General features: G+C 41.1%; 1 long non-coding RNA gene across 1 annotated transcript; it reads right to left on the reverse strand.

The window, feature by feature from the left end:
* Positions 1–3,602: 3,602 nt before the first annotated feature.
* LOC121685284 lies at positions 3,603–8,515 on the reverse strand. The gene is made up of 6 exons (XR_006023320.1): positions 8,501–8,515; positions 5,730–5,846; positions 5,504–5,603; positions 4,388–4,465; positions 4,137–4,269; positions 3,603–3,768 (listed from the first exon to the last, which is right to left on the reverse strand). It is a non-coding gene; the product is annotated as an uncharacterized LOC121685284 (long non-coding RNA).
* Positions 8,516–11,550: the final 3,035 nt, after the last annotated feature.

Raw genomic sequence — 11,550 nt, forward strand, 5'->3', positions numbered from 1 at the left:
CGCGGGTCGGGCGGGGGCGGGTAAGCTGGATCAAAAAATATCGCGGGTCCGGGCGCAGCAGGTCAAAAACTGACAAAGCACTTCTCACAGTTCTCACTTAGTTATTAATAATGTAGGCTACAGAACATTAAGTGCAACAAACCTCCTCCTGCATAAAACGGGTTAAGATATGATTAGTCTACAAGACCTTCTATCTTCTCTTCCCCTCTCCCTCTCACACAGGTGCGTGACAGAGGGCAGAGGGTGCGCTGCAACCCTCTGCATTAAGTTATACGTCTGCGCTGCCTCTGCAACCCTCTGCATTTAGTTATAGCCTACGTCTGCATTAAGTAGCCGATGCAGTTTTGTTAGGTTCGTGGATGCATGCTATAATGACAATTTTCAACTTTCTTTCATTAGACAGATTTCTGGTTCAGTTCATAAAAATGTAAAGTTTAGGCAACAGAACACATCTGTGTCAATGTGTGGATGCGCGCGCGCGTCCGTCCAGAGAGAGTGAGAGTGTTCATGTTAGGCTACATGATGTAGCCTATTACTTGTGTTTTACCTTTGAATACATCAATAAAGAATGAAGGATCTTTCAGTTTGTTTATTTATTCAGTAGGCCTAGCCTATGTCCATAAAGCTAGATTCAGATTCAATTAATCCAACATGCTAGTGAGCCAAGCCTAGTGCAACAACTTGCTTTGTTAAAGCATATAGCCTAGTGCAAATTCTTTTTCTTGTTTGTTTCAGTGTCTAGTTAATAAGAAAACATCGTCTCTACCTCAATATGGACTACAAAGGATAGCCTAGGCTTTATAGGTACATTGGCTTTTTTTTTTTTTGTCGGTTCGGGTCGTTAATCAGCGCATATTTTTGAGGGTCGGGTGGGTGCGGATAGACTCTCCTGACGGGTCGGGTGGGTGCGGATGTTAAAAAACCTTAACCTGCGCAACACTAATGGGCAGGGGTGGGCTAAGCCCATCCAAACAAAGGCTAGATTTACAAATAACGTACAAAAATGCAATGACCTACAATTTCAATAGCCTACAATTACATATTGTTAATAGTTATCAATAACAAAAAGCCTTCAATATGAAGAAACATTTGATATGACTCCCAATGAATGACAGCATATTTTATGTGTAGACCCTAATTAATTCCTATAAGTCTATTTTGATACCCATATCTAAGTGGGATTTATTATCCCAGCTGCACCAGGTAAATAGGGTTCAGTGTCCCGCCGGCGGGACGGTTACCCCACCTCCCCCCAACATTCTAAATCAATTGTATGCACCATATTGCTATGTAGCATAGTAATGTTATACACCATTTGAAAGCTTTGACTCTTCTCTTGGGAATCCAAAAATTAATGTACAATCTGTATAGTGCTTTACATTCTCAGATTAATCTTATTATGTCTCAATTAAATTTGATCCAAAATGCCCCCCTCCGCTTTTGGTGCTACCCTGACCTCTGGCTGCAGTGTAGCTGCAGCACAATAACTAGATGCAACATATTGGGTACTGAAATATTCACAAGAATCCATAGAAATTGAATCTTCATGTTGTATTATCCAATATTACAGATGTATAGTCTATCTTATACACACTCATTGAACCAACAAAGTAAATGCAAAAATAGACTTTTTTTGTAATTATTCCGTATTTTGTGTAGTCAGTCTATATCAGAACACCTGACATACAATCTAAATAGTCCACAAGAAACCTCAAAGTGTTACCTTTCATTTGAGACCAGGATTATGCGTCTACACAAAGGGGTTCATGTGCAGTAAGCATTTGATTGTCAATATGCATTTTGGATAACCAAAAGTCCTATGGGGAGTTTCCATAGGCATGTTAACAAAACGCATACCTTGGCAAATAATGGTCTAAAGCACTCATATTTTCATTCTGTATTGATCTACAGTACTTTTGCACACAGCTTCACACGACCTGGTGCTAGCGGATGCCGCCTTTTTCACGGCTGTCTGGGGGACTTGTGTGAATCGCGCAGATCCGATGAGTTTTTCTTTTTTTTGGGGGGGGGGGGGGGGGGGGCAGGGGTTGAAGTGTCTGATTGTAATTTCATCAAAGTTAATTCTGTAAATTAAAATGACTAAATAAACACATAGCCTACCGTCCATGGTCACATACAGTCCATGAAACATAGGAAGTGTAAGACAACACAGTTGGGCTCAGTTGTGTTTCTAAGGGATATCAAGACGGCTGACATGTGGTCAGTTTAGAGATGCTTGTAATCAGGCAGAAAGAAAAAACTATATTCTAGCCTCTGTAACTCTCTGTGAGTACATCACACAGTTATGTTTACTATTTCCAACGAAAACTAGGTTCTCAGCTTTCTAAAGAGGTCCAACATTTGATGGTAGCCTAGGCCCCAAAAGAGGTGGGAACACAATGCCCTTGTCACAGTGCAATTTCAGGCAAAAACTTGACATTTGTATTGAGATCCATGTGGTTAATGTCATAATGTCATATGCCCTTAGTAAACAGCACATCAAACAGACAACAAACAGTTGCAAACAGTCAGGCACGAAGTGCTCCGTGTTCCATCCATTATTAGAGTCTCGTGACGCTTGCTTGCTCAGTGAACAGCACATCAAACAGACGCAAACAGTCAGGCACTTGGTTTCATGAGAGATCGCTAGTACCCGCACCCAGGCAAGCACGAACGCACGGACTAGCGATTGCAGTGAATAGGCCTACCGGACAGCGGTAAAATTAACGGGAGATCGCCTGACAGGGAGGGCACGTCATCAAGCAGGTTTCGAACCGGTGATGCTGGGACAATTGTTCATATGCTCCGCACACCGACGTCTTATCCATTGTGCTACTGCAGCGATACTGAACCAAGTGCTCCGTGTTACATCCATTATTAGAGTCTCGTGACGCTTGCTTGTAGCGTGTGTGGGTCAAAGGCCCTAGTTTTCGTAAAAAAAGATTTTTATTTCTCAGGCTGTTGCAGTTGATATCAGTGATTAATATGAATGCCCTCAGTGAACAGCACATCAAACAGACGCAAACAGTCAGGCACTTGGTTTCATGAGTTTCAATATCCTTCACTGTAAAAAAATATTAGTTGATTCAACTTAAAAACGCGTGTAACCTGGTTGCCTTGGGATTTTGAGTTAATTGAAAATAATACAATAAGTTAACTAAATGAGGCAAATAAGTTGTGTCAACTTGAGATGGCTAGTTGATCTGACAAATATGACCTGTTCCATTAACTAAGGAGTCATTGTTGACACAACATTCTATTTAGTGGATGCAACTTCAATTATGCATCATGTCAACTAACCTAGTTGAGTTGAGTCAACTCAAGTCGTCATTAACTTAACAACATAGAAGTCGTACTGACTAGTATTTTGAATTTGTATTGACCAAACATTTTACTTAATACAACAAGCTTTATGAAGTTGATCTAACTTTTCCACAAAAGTAACCTGGTTGCCTTGAAAATTTAAGTTGTTCTAACTCTTGCTTAAGTGAACATGACAAATGCCCTTTGCTATGCATTGTGTTAACCAAACTGGTTTGTAATACAAAAATATATACGTAAACATGATGTACAAATCAAGAAGACAACATTTATTAAGCATATTCAATGAGCAACAGATTATATACAAAGATTTGTTGCTTGACAAATCCACAAGTGTGGTTGTGTGAGTGAGTGTGTGAATGTTTGACCCATCGACAAAATTTCTGTGCCCACCACTCTAGTTCATCCAAAACAAACCAGAAAAGGGACTCAGTAAAAGTCAGGTGTCTGTAAAAAGAGAAAGAAAGCATATGTTACAATTGACCCTGTCCATGAATATAATTAACTCAGCTTGTGTGACAAATAAAAGCAAACCCACAATAGCAGCCTAGAAGTCAGGTGCAATAGTTAGAAGTAATGGAGATATGTATTACAGTTGTGCTCATAAGTTAACATAACCTTAGCATACACATACATTTAAAAATCATCTGATCTTAATGTCGTAATAAAAAAAAATGAGGAAAAATCCAACCTTTAAGGAACACTTATTTATTTCATCATTCATTCACAAAGAAAATTGTTGTACTTAAAGGCTGGATTTTTCCTCATTTTTTTTTAAATTAAGGCATTAAGATCAATTTCCAAAAGTATCATACCTAATTGCAACACTGTCTGCAGAAGCTCTTTCCTTCTTGCTTAAACCACCTTTCTGATGCCTAACATAGATCCTCCCCCATCTGACGTGCAGTGCCAGCCTCTGGCTCCAGGCTGGGACTTGCTGGATGGCACCTAAAAAAATAAAACAGCAATTGCTATACATTATGTTATTGTTGATTAAGATATAAATCAAAGCATTACAAAATAAGTTGGTAAGTGAATCAGGTGTACAAACAAAAATGATAATTACCTTATGAAGGCACCCTTGCCACCATCACCATCAATGTTAATTCTTGATTTGTGACTTTATTTGTGAGGGTTTCAGTTTCTGTCAATAGAAAACAAGATTTAACAAAATTATGATTATGCACAGTTTGGCATATATTCAACACATTATTTACATTACCACCAACATAATGGTAAACATGGCTAAACTTCATGTGATGTAGTCGCCTACCGTAGATTACCTTTGGACATATTGCATTTGCATAGATAGCATTGCTAGGTAGGCAATGTTAGCCAACGTTTACAGTAGCCTATAGGCTATATATTTATTCATGATGCGCCCTTCTCAGCTCGTCTTAGCGGCACGGCAAGTGGCAAATAGTAGGAACAAACTCAGCGGAGAAAGATATCAGTAGATACTTCTGATTTGTATAGTGTTTTGTTCACTTGGATTTTGGAAATGTTACAGAGAAATATGTTAGCCCTTCTGCCTCCAGACCATATAGTTGCATCATAGGTCCTCTTGTATCAGACAAAAACGATGACTGGCTAACCACTTTAAACTACTTTAGCAAAGTCCTTGGCTGCATGTTGTGAGCAACAGGCAAACGCAAGATACAATTGCAGTCCAATGAGATGCAACTTTATTCTCTGCGATCATGGCAATGTTAGACGATGACGTTGGTGGAACAAATATAAGTTCGCCAACCTTGACTTGCCTTGTTTCCTTCAGCTGCGACGTGTACCGATGTATGAACAAGACAGTAGGCTATAAATAAATATCGGGGTAAGTTACAGCTGACAATAATGACGGATCTTTACTTAATGCTATTGAGTTTATTAGATATGGGTCCATACGTTTATCTACTTATATTGACGAGATGAAGCCGTAGGCTATGTGCTCTGCTCAGCTCAAATCTACATGCTACAGGCGATTATCACATAGAATAGTCTATAGAACTGGAATGTCATATCAACAATATGGCCGTGGCGGTGTTTGCGAATAAGCCCTATTATAAAAAGCTACAATAATGATGATTAGTTTCTGTATTAATGCATTACATTGCACATTTGTCAAACAAATTAGAGTGTGCACAGTGACATACCCCATAGCCCTCATTGAAAACACACACACACTTACAGCATGTTGAGGGCAGCAGCCATGGCTTCCAGACATAGTCAAGTAGCATGTTGTAGTAGCGGGACAGACCGACTTTGCCCTGGTCTGTTGATGAAGCCCACTACAGTCATAACAACAAACAGACACATGAAAAAAGGGGATAAACTAAACACAGTAACAGACACAAATACATGCAAATAATGTTATTTGCTATTCTACGTGTGTGTGTGTGTCTGTCTGTCTCTACCTGGTGAGTGAACTCTCTTGCGGGATTCGAACTTCTTTTGTATGGAAGTGGGACACATTTGGAATATTCCAGAATGCACTCAGTGTTCTCAGGGAAGCAGTCCTCACAATTTACTGCCTGCAAACAGGGAACAGAGGGAAATTAAGATTAATAAAATACACATAACATGAAAAGACCATCACTGAAGCACTACTGCCCTCACATGCATCTTAAATGAACACATGCCTTGGCACAAGTCAGGTACAACCAAATAAGGGCTATGAAATGAAGAACATTTTGCCTAATGCTACCCATACATCAGAATACTTTGACAAGATTTGGGAAAGATTGGCTTTTTTTAACTAATGCATTCAAGCTTTACTCATTACATTACATTACATTACATTACATTTGGCTGACGCTTTTTAACCAAAGCGACTAACAACATGGTAAACAGTAAGTTTTTAGAACAATTCTCACAATTTTAGGACAGTTTAAAAAAAAACATTAGAGTACAGTAAGAATAAGTGTGTCGGTGAGTGCTGTTTTTAACAGTTACTTGTCAGTTTAAAACGGCTGGTGAGTGCTAGGATCAGTAAGACTTGTTGTAAGTGTTGCTATGAGAGTAGATGTTCTCTAAAGAGCTGGGTCTTCAGGAGTTTTTTGAAAGTGGAAAAGGATGTCCCTGTCCTTGTAGGAACTGGCAGTGTGTTCCACCAACGAGGAACAACAGATGAGAAAAGTTTGGATTGGCTTGAGCGTACCGGTGGTAGAGCTAGACGTCGTTCGTCAGAGGAGCGCAGCGGTCTGGAGGTAGTGTAAGTCTGTATGAGGGCATTCAAGTAGGTGGGAGCAGAACCGGAGACTACTTTGTAGGCAAGCGTTAGAGACTTGAATTTGATGCGGGCCGCCATAGGTAGCCAGTGTAGCTGGATGAGCAGCGGGGTAACATGTGCCCTTTTGGGTTGGTTGTAGACCAGGCGCGCCGCCGCGTTCTGGATCATCTGAAGTGGTTTCACTGCGCAGGCTGGGAGACCTGTCAGGAGGGCATTGCAGTAGTCGAGTCGTGAGATGACTATTGCCTGAACCAGAAGTTGGGTAGCATCTTGAGTCAAGTAAGTCCTGATTTTCCGTATGTTGTAGAGTGCAAAACGGCATGACCGGGCGACTGAGGCAACATGATCCGAGAAGTTTAGTTGGTTGTCAAGAACAACTCCTAGATTTCTTGCAGTCCTGGTCGGTGAAACAGACAGGGAGTCAAATTTGATGTTGATGTCGTGGTGTATGGTAGGTTTAGCTGGGATGACCAGCAGTTCAGTCTTTGAGAGGTTCAGCTGGAGGTGGTGTGCCTTCATCCATGTAGCTATGTCTGAAAGGCAATCCGAGATCCGTGCTGAAACCAGGGGGTCGTCAGGTGGAAAGGACAGATAGAGCTGTGTGTCGTCTGCATAGCAGTGGTATGAGAAGCCGTGCGAACGGATAATCTGTCCCAAGGAGGTGGTGTAGATAGCAAAGAGGAGGGGGCCCAGCACTGAGCCCTGGGGGACCCCTGTGGTGAGATGGTGAGGTGCGGATAGCTGACCAAGCCATGATACGTTAAACGAGCGTCCTGTGAGGTAGGGTTCAAACCAGGAGAGAGCAGAACCGGAGATTCCCATGTCAGCGAGTATAGAGAGAAGGATACGGTGATTAACCGTGTCAAAGGCAGCCGATAAGTCAAGCAGAATGAGTACTGATGACCGAGCGGTCGCCCTGGCTTCTTTTAAGGCTTCTGTTACAGACAGCAGAGCCGTTTCAGTAGAGTGGCCGCTTTTGAACCCAGACTGATTTGGATCCAGAAGGTTGTTCTGTGAAAGGAAGTCAGAGACCTGTTTGGAGACTGCTCGTTCAATGCCTTTGGATAGGAAAGGCAGTAGTGAGACAGGGCGGTAGTTCTCGACTTGAGCAGGGTTGAGAGAAGCTTTCTTAAGTAACGGTGTTACCCGGGCCATTTTGAACGCTGTTGGAAATGTGCCGGAGGTTAGCGAGGCATTGATCACATGTGTGATAGCTGGAGCGATGGTCGGGCTGATGGACTGAAGTAGGCTCGTAGGTATAGGGTCCAGCGAGCATGTGGTAGGACGGCTGCATGTCAGGAGTCTGGACACTTCACTCTCGGAGAGAGGCATGAATGCTGAAAAAGATGTTCCAGCAGTCCCTAGAGGTTGTAGGAGTGCGGTATCTGAGTCAGATGCGTTGAGTGGGCATGTAGAGAATTGACTACAACCTTTCAATAATCTTACCCAAATCTGGTCAAGTCTTCTGGTGTAAGGATGGCTTAATATAACACTATAGGTTACCCTTCACAAACTAAAGATCCCTTGACTTGTCGGTATCATATTGAGGTAGGTCAACAACCTGTTCACGTTAGCCTACGTTAGTGGCTGCTAATGACCATGCAGGCTAAGTTATAGCTATCGATAGGTTAGCTAACGTACTCGTGCCTGATAGCCTTGGCCATTTCATTCAAACTAAAACTTTACATCCATAACGAAATCTCAGACAGACTTATTGTTGGATATGATATTACTACCATTCCAGATATTCCACACAATGGTAAAGCTAGTTATTGGAAAAGTTAACATTAACAGCTAACGTTAGCGATGTTAGCTCGCTAGCTAGCAAACGTCAGCTAATTCTAACATGACGGTTAACAAACGGTTTAGGTTAACATTAATGCTACAATATAAAAACAGTATTTTCCTAATTAATTCCAGTTTTCAATTGGCATACAAAAGTACTGTAGTTCTTACCTTGGATATGATGACGGCAGAGTTTGTACAGCTTGCAGTCAGATGCATGAGAGAAAAGTGACGGTTGAAGTCACCACCATGGGCTCTGGTTTACCCATAGACTGTATATATAGAACTGGACAGTGTGGCTGCATTCTGCAGTGTTCTATGGAATTGAAGCAAGGGGGCAGGCGAATTCCCGGAAGTAGAAGAATCGACGTAGGCTGGAGGGACCACCTCTCTGCTAACTCCCATAGAAGTCCATTCATTCTAGGATTTTTTTTAAATACCATAACTTCATATAACATATATCCTGTGCCGATATTGTAGCTTCTGTGTAATCTACATAAACACTACAAAGGCAAAACAGACTCCATTACCTCGTCTGTAACGTTGGTTACCCGTAAGAAGAATAGTTAGCTTGTTCGGTTGGAGGGAAGCTAGCTTTGACGTAATCTCTCTTTCGCGCCGTAGGGAGATAACCGTATTGTTTGGATAAGAAGCTCAGTCCACCTTACTGTCTATGACGGTAACTCATAAGCAAAACCCATAGATATATCTATGAGCAAAACCTAGCATACACGACCGTATGTTAAGGTAAAGCATTACACAGAGGCAACCTAATAATAATAAAAAAAAAGTAAACCTATTTTTTTTAAAAAACGGCACTAATCATTTCAGAGGTTTTCGATGGATTGACCGTAGGTCGGAAAAGTGGAAAGAAGATTAGCTTCAAGGCTATAACTTTTTTGTTTTGTTTTAGCATGACTGTTTTTGAAGATGATCATGTATGGTAGCTTCAACATTAACACGACTTGGTGAGAATGATATTAATAATAATACATAAATAAATGTTTAACTTTGATGACTTTGAAGGCGAAGGAAGTGTGAGAAGAATTTCTGTGTATCTATCATATGAGTTACAAGATTCAGTTCGATGGCTAACGTCACGAAGTTAAGTGTGAGTCTGCGCAGTACTGGGGGGACCAACTGAAAAATCGTTCTATTTGACTCAGTGCCCTCTCATTGAAAACGACGGAGTCTGTTCGTCCATTTCTTTTACTGTCTATGAATTGAAGCCGCCGAGGCGACGCCATCTTGGAAAATTTGGAGCCAATTTGAAGTGCGGCTGCGCAGCAAAAGTTGAAGCATGCGCAGTGAAGACAAAGATCCTTGATTACTAGCAAGATAGAGCAACGTAATTCGTTACTATGGGAGCAAAACGGGACAGTTCCGGTCTGCATAAGTGGGAGTGTCACCCTACGTCACTAAATAAACTTTCTCTCTTAATAAGCAATAACAACAGATAAACATAATTGTGTTCACAGTATTATTGTCCATAATCATGTATGATACCAATGAATCATTCTTAAGGACATGATATGAATAATTTAATTAGTCATGTGAACCGAGCTAGCTAGCTAGCTAACGCTAGCTTAAAATGCTATACAAGTGGATGGTAGTAGCTATGGCAATACAGCTATGCGCTAACAAGTGACTAGTAGTTGAAGGACTTCGCTTAAACTTAATATACTGTTGCAAATTCGCTTGAGTATAAACTATCCACTTTAACTAATGTCAGTAGTGTTATTCAGCTAGTTGTCATTTCAAAGAAATTACACTTCTCTGTTTAAAATGTTACCTTAGCTAAGAGGCTAGCTAGCATGATAACAACCGGACAGTAACTGGCAGCAGCATGGTCTAATATTAAGTTATTTTATTACAAATCCGAACACTAAAAAATTACACTATTAGGCTTGAAATGATCCCAAACACTTACAGATTATGACACAATTTTCCAAAAAACCCTCAACAAATCCAGAAAGACAAAATGACCAATTTATTGGTAAAATTCCACAAGTCTCCATTGACATTAGTGCAGCAAGGGCTTACTCTGGTCTGCATAAAGGGGGATATTCCCCCCTCCCCCTTGCAATAATCGAACGCGGAAATTGTCGAACGTTTGCGCCTCTCGCTCCGCTTGAACCCTCTCTGGTGAAGAGGAGTCGCGGTCAGGCACGCCCACTCAGTTGCCACTCAGCGAGTTAAACACGCCCCTTGTCAAGTGAAACCCGCCCCCTTCTCCTTTCCACAACGCAGGTCGACTCGGCGCCGAAGGCTAGCTGGCTGGATGAATTTTGTGTCTGTGAGTTAGCTAAACAGTACAAACAACAAGCGGTTTGTTCTTGTCTGGTAAGTGTTCCGTATCAACTGAAAAGTTTTTTTTGTCTATTGGTGTTCTTACGTCTAAGAGAGCTTATTATGTTGATTATAGACTGTGACAAGTTAGTATGGTGAATACTAATGAGCTAACAACAGAAATACGGACAGCGAATTACATGCTAACGTTAGCAGCAACATTAACGTTACCGTTAACGGGAGGCTAAGTTAGTCGTTGAAGTGAAGATTAGCACACAGCTCCCGTAACAGTCGATGCATGATATACTTGGTTTTATTAGTTGTTGCTGTTTTCAAATATCTCAATGTATGCCATCTCAACATGAAGTAACCATTGACTGTACATGGGGATTAATAACACTAGCAGCTAGACAGTCAGTACAGTATATAATGTGATAAAGCAACGGTATGATGTGATAAAGCAACGCAAATTAACGTAATGTGAAGCATGGACCTCATCAAACTCATGTTAATGTAACTACTAGCCAGTTTGCCAGCGTTGCATTTTTTCTAACGTTAACGACAGACACCTCTGTTAGAGCTACTTCTAGGTCGGTAGCATAGATAGACTGTAAAAAATAGATCGGTAGGTCTGTAGTTGTAGACCGCATAAGTGAATGATCGATAAATGAAACGCCTGCATTAAACACTACGCCAAAAACCAGTCACTTCCCAGGGACATCGGTGAACATTTGAGAAAGACCTTAGTTTGTCATCTAACGTCCATGATCAGTCATACTGATAACGTTATTTTTCAAGCTGACGCAAGTTAATAACATTCACACCGCATATTTAAATGTGTAGGCCTAGTTAACATTAGGTAGGCTGTGAAGTTTATTGCACACATATATTTAATTAATTGGTATTACTAGTGGCGTTGAGTGCCTGATTAG

The sequence above is a fragment of the Alosa sapidissima genome, chromosome 16, assembly GCF_018492685.1.
Source record: "Alosa sapidissima isolate fAloSap1 chromosome 16, fAloSap1.pri, whole genome shotgun sequence".
Taxonomy (NCBI): domain Eukaryota; kingdom Metazoa; phylum Chordata; class Actinopteri; order Clupeiformes; family Clupeidae; genus Alosa; species Alosa sapidissima.